Source organism: Punica granatum, chromosome 7 (assembly GCF_007655135.1).
Source record: "Punica granatum isolate Tunisia-2019 chromosome 7, ASM765513v2, whole genome shotgun sequence".
NCBI classification, from domain to species: domain Eukaryota; kingdom Viridiplantae; phylum Streptophyta; class Magnoliopsida; order Myrtales; family Lythraceae; genus Punica; species Punica granatum.
In genome coordinates, this window is record NC_045133.1 from 19,524,746 (window position 1) to 19,530,756 (window position 6,011).

At 33.9% G+C, this 6,011-nt stretch overlaps 1 long non-coding RNA gene across 1 annotated transcript; it reads right to left on the reverse strand.

Annotated features, from left to right (window-relative positions):
• Nucleotides 1-4,382: 4,382 nt before the first annotated feature.
• On the reverse strand, nt 4,383-5,262 carry LOC116212753. The gene is made up of 2 exons (XR_004157910.1): nt 5,121-5,262; nt 4,383-5,013 (listed from the first exon to the last, which is right to left on the reverse strand). It is a non-coding gene; the product is annotated as an uncharacterized LOC116212753 (long non-coding RNA).
• Between the last annotated feature and the right edge of the window lie 749 nt (nt 5,263-6,011).

A 6,011-nucleotide genomic window follows, 5' to 3' on the forward strand; every position in this document is an offset into this window, starting at 1 on the left:
CTGATATGGACACTAACACGATTAAATAGGCCACGGGACAATTTCTTATTGACTAGAAATTTAAAAGAAAAAGAAAATTATTATTTTGTTAGTAAAAATAAAAAAAAAATAGAAAATAGGAAAAAGGACCCCATCCCGGGTGACGCCAACCCCGGGGCTGGGTCCTTTTTTTTTTTCTGCTTTTATAATAATATTTTGTTAATTTTTAAATTTAAATTCTCATCCGATAAGAAATTGTCACGTGGCCTTATTTAACGGCGTTAGTATCCACTTTAGTACCTTTTACCGTCTAGTCACGGAATAGACCAAAAGTGCCTTCCGAAGTAAATATATAGGACTGAGTGACAATTTTAAAACTTATAAGATTAAAATAACTAAAAATCAAATTTATAGGATTAAAAATATCTTTTTTTCTTGAAATGAAAGGAGGGAAGTTCCAATTTGCAGGAAGGAACATGTCTGCGGGAAATTGCGCCATCGGGAGCAACCGACCCATCGAACACCAACATCAAGAGACAAGGGCCCAAATATTTCTTCTGAATTGTCGATTGGACATGCATAACAATATTTTTCGAAGATACATGACAATATATATATATATATATTTTTTTTTTTTCTTTACCCTTTATTATAACGGTTAGGTTCAGAGCAATCCAATCTCTTTGGGGAGTGATCCAAAAGGCCACTTTTCTCGGAATGTAGGGCATTTGTGAAATAATATATGTTCGTGTTCTTATAACAAGATTTGAATATAAACTCTCAAGAGAAGCAAACTTCTAGTGAAAGAAGAGGATATCCCCAGTTCATATCTGTTGGATATTTTTCATGCTTTGAGAATGCGGCTCATTGTATCATTTTTGTGGGACGTCCTTTTATTTGTTTTTTATTTAGTATAATTTAAGCATAAAGTCAAGAATGCTAAAATTATCTCTAATATATCAGGATTTTTTTTACCCTTATATGATTGTTTTATTTTCATATTTATCATATTAGTAAATTTTACTTTAATTTTCAATTAATTTCCTTAGGTGTCAAAGCAATATCAACATATTTAAAATTGAAAATTGAAAATACTAAGTCTAAAATTTCAAATAGAAATTTTGATTTTGAAAACAAAAAACCACAAAAACTCTCAGCAATGTCGAGGGTGGGCGATCATGGGTGGTCTCATTGATGGCCACCACCCATGGAGATGAGGTCCCCGATGCATCTTGCGGTGGCTGACGGTCTCATCTCGAAGGGGTGGTGGTCTTAATTCAAGCAACCACGGCCACATTATAAAAAAACTAAAAAAAAAAAGGATCAACGCCTAGTGAGGTGATTGTCAACCTCATGCTAAGGGGTGGTGATTGTTGATGAGACAATCATTCCCAAATTACAAATTATTTATAAAAAAAAAAGGCTGATCGAGTTCTTATTGGGGCTGGTGGCCTCAACGATGACCACCAACCCTGGGATGAGACATTGGTGCCTATTACGGTCGCCGGTGATTTCACCGAGTTGGGCGGTTGCTGCCAAAACCACCAACTTGGTGAAATCAAAATCCTCAACCCCTTTTGGAGTGCTCGAATTTTTAGAGGGGATCCCACTAGTAGCCACCATCCTCCAAGATATGTTTCGCTTGTCAATTTAAAATGAATTAGCGACCTCGTTTAGGGGTGATGTGAGGTCTCCAGCCCCAAAGATTGCCCTCCTTCGGGGGTGGTTACATTTTATTTTATTTTTCTAATTTTTCTTAAAGTTTTTATTATAATTTTCAACTTATTAATCACGTAAGCCAATCGACTGAAAATTCAACTAAAAATTACCAGCATGATAGATATAAGAAAGAATTGTAGTTACGTCTATGATTAGAAAAAAAATGAAACTAAAAAAAAAGCTCTTATATAGAATAAAAAGTTCGTGATATATTTGAATAATTTGAAAGTTTCATGATCTTATAGGTAATCTATTCTATTATTCAATTGTATAGTTACATGCATCCCCTCTGTTCCAAAAAAAGATTATAATTTACACGTGTGCGTAAAAGTTATGATATAATTGGTGGCGATCGTTGCATGTATCAAGACGATTTGATAATATATTAAATAAACGATAAAATTGAATACAGTTGTCCAGTTATTAAGTCTCATAAAATCAAGAGTTGAGAGGTGACGTACGTGCATACGATAATTTCTTCATTGGACGGTGCGGCATAAGTTGCTGACATACTCCTGTCCCGTCTTTATTTATGAAACTTTTTTTTCGGTAAGCTATTTATGAAAATTTTAATTTAGAACTACAAATAATTAGTCAATGCCTTTTCTTTTTCCTCTTACAAAATTGGCCCTTGGAGTGTTCTTAGTGTTTTCGAAAAATTTAGGCACAGTACTAAAATTTGGAATCAATTGGAAATTCAAAACAATAAGAAACGACATTAAAAAATGAGGTTGAAATTCGAAATCTATCATAAAACCGAAAAATTTGCTATGCAATAACTCTTAAACTGCTAAACGATATTCAATGTTGCTAAAACATAGAACTTCCTTACGACCTTTGAAATTTAACCATATAAAATTTAAGGCCGAAAACAACATATCGGAGATTCACCATTTGTACCTAACTTCGAGTTTTTCATTCTGGGTCAACGGTGTTTCCCCAATATATTATTTTCATCCGTAAATTTTTATATGGTTAGACTTTAAAGGTCTTAAGGAAGTTATAAGTCTTTACATGACTTAATTTTGTTGAGCAACTCAAGAGTTATTGTATAACAGAATTTTCGATTTTGTGACAAAATCCAAAATTTTCGATCTTTTTTTTTTAAAAAAAATTGTTTCAAACTTTCCATTGATTCTAAGCTGTAGTACTTCGCACAGAGTTTTCAAAGACATCAAAAGCACCCCAATTGGAGTCTTAATGGCAGAGAAAGATGTTCTCGAAGTTGGTCCGTTGGAAAGGAAGAAGAAAAGTCTCCAATCTCAATGAAAGGAAGCACCGTGCTTATTTTTCATTTAGGACAGGGGTATAGTGCAAAATTTTGAAGGTTGGGAACAAACCTAAAAATATTATATAGTTCGGGAGGCAAACTGCATTTATCTGTAATGGAAAAATCCATTCTTTTATATAGCTGAAAAGATATGCTCATATCAAAAAATATATAATGTAGTGACACACAGCTTCGCTCGATAACCAAGAGGTTTCAGTTTCCGTACTTGTTGTAGGACTATCCGTGGCCCTTTATTAGTTATTAAAATTTCTAGTTTATTGTATTAGACCCATGAACCTCCCTTATAACCGAAAAAAGAAAAAAATGTTCCCGTGCTCCTTGTTTAGTCATTGAGATTTCTATTTCAATTCATTAGGTCTATAAACCTTTCTTGTAACTAAAAACAAAAAAGGGAGAATTTTTCTTATAAGATATGCTAGCAGCCTTCATATATGTCCATGGCAATTAGCATTGGCCCAAAGAAATAAAGGATCCCCTAAAATCGACCCGTAATATAGCTGACCTATAGCTAGATGTGAATATGAAAAGTTTTATTTATTTATTTACTAGTTTCTATCCCGTGCAATGCACGGATTCAATTTCATATATTACTATACTATTCTTATTAAATAACAAAATTAGACTAATTTTGCATGATTCTATATATATTTTGCAACAAATAGTCCAAATTAGTGTATTATGTAATAGTAAGTATATTGAAGAGATTTGTTGTAGATGACATTCTTATAATAGACTTTCATTACACATTTTTTAAATATGCAAATTTTGTGGCATCCTTGTTTAAATTTTTGATTATTTATATTAGCATAAGTTCATAAAGACTAACAATTTTAATCTTATAATAGAAATTAGGTTAACATCCAATTAAATGAAATTCACATGATTAAGTCAACTATATTAATTCTTAAAAAAAATTTCACCAATGTGAGATCATTTATTAATATATGAGTCAATTTTAGTTATATGGCCATAAGTTCATAGAATTAGTGATTTGTTATTACTTTTTGAAAAATTTTTGTACGAAAAATTAATTATTCTTTTATTGTTTTGTCTTTGTATTATATGTGGATTCATCATTTTATACATTTATATAATTACTGTATATATTATTAATATAATTTGCTTCTTAAGAACCATAAAATATCCAAAAATAGTTTGAAATTTTACATAATAATCTTTGAATAATAATTTTCGATGAAGTTGGACTAATTAACTTACTCAATATTCTTTTAATTTCTCTTACAAGCAGTGTTATCAAAACCGGACCGGACATCGAACCGGCTAAGCTATGGGTTCATGGGTTTAAGGGTCCAATCGGGGGTTCAATGGCTCGGACCGCATGTTTAATTATAAAATAAATAAATATTTATTATTGTAAGAAAATAATATAAAATACATGAAAATAATCATAAACCTCTACATTTATCCAAACTGAAACACATGGCCAAGAGTCTAGCTTACAGCTCGGGAAAAAAATCAAAAGAGGGACCACCTCCCCATTTCCTCCGCATAATGAACTTCTAAAAGTAGTACAACAAACTGAGATCTTCACCTATACTGCTACTAATTCCTATTACCTGAAAAATGCCCACCTCCTAGACAGTAGTAGACAATCGACAAAGGATAGGGACTCATCACAAGCTTTCGCTCCATTGAGTCACCAGTGTAGGCAGCGACATGAAAGCTGCATGAGAAATCCTAACACTCCCCAAAAGACACAGACCTCTCTTCCCTCAGCTCGAACGCTCGAAGCTCTCATCACAACCATGACCACGACGCTCCTTTACAAATCTCTCATAGAAGTAACTCTTGTCTTTCCCTGCACATGAAACGGACAACACCACTTTCTCACACACGGGCATTTCATCAAATGCATACCAAATCAAACTCACTGTTGTGTCCATCCCTATCAATCCGATTCGTTTGCAAACTACAACTCAAAGCAAGGTTAAGGGCAGAATCAAAAGATGAACCACTCTGAGACTCTGGAACGATAGCCGGAGAAGCAACAAAGCCAAAAATTTCTGTCCAGATAGAAAAGGAAGAAACAAGACTGAATCAAGAATAAGAAAGTTAGAGTCCAACAAGCAAAAGAATCCCCAGCGAAGTAATTTAGTGTATTTGACTGTACCTTCTCTCTATACATGTTTCTGAGCCTACCAGCCTCCTCATCCATGGGCTGATCAAGCTTCTGATCCAAAACCCACATGCTGCCTCTATTATTGGTATCACTATCTCCATCAATTTCAACTCTTGAAGCCATCTCTGCAAACTTAATCGACTCTTTCTTCCATCTCCAAAAGCTCATCCCTGTATTTGGACCCGTGATAGCAGCTACAATTTTCTATTCCTTCTTGATAAATCCATATACCCAAAGACACTTTTTAAATCTAAAACATCAAACTTCCTATACGAAGTTCTAATTGTTCAGTCAAGTAGAGTCAGGAGGTCAGAAATAATAGGATCAAGTAAGAGAAAATTCAACAAGAGAAAAACTTGCAGAGAGAATAATCACAAATCAAAAGAAGAAGGGAAAAAAACTTGATACTTATATTGAAATTAATGTCAGCACCCAATTTTGGTCCACCGGCTTCAGAGGGGCAAAATTGTCGTTTTTGCCGCCCGTGAAGGAAGTATTTCCGATTAATTACTCGAGTATTCACGACTTTTCGGAGATAGCACGTTTTCCTAATCTAGCACCAATTTTATGATTTTTCAAAATAATACCATTTGAGACGTTTTCGAATTTCGCGTACATCGACGTCAATTTTCAAAATCCGGGACAAATTCGAGATTGAAAATAATTTTATCGCATAATATCGACCGGCGAATTTTCCGGAGCGTGATGGCGATCTCGAATTATTTTTCCGACGTCCGATTCAGAAGACGAGATTTTAAATTTGTACGCGCGTCGATTTTGAAATTCGAAAAAAAAAAAAAGTTTCAAAAGCCGGTCAGAAGTCAGCAGTCTGACTTCTGACCGTGGCTTTCCCTTTTTCTCACTTTTCATTTTCCCAGCCTT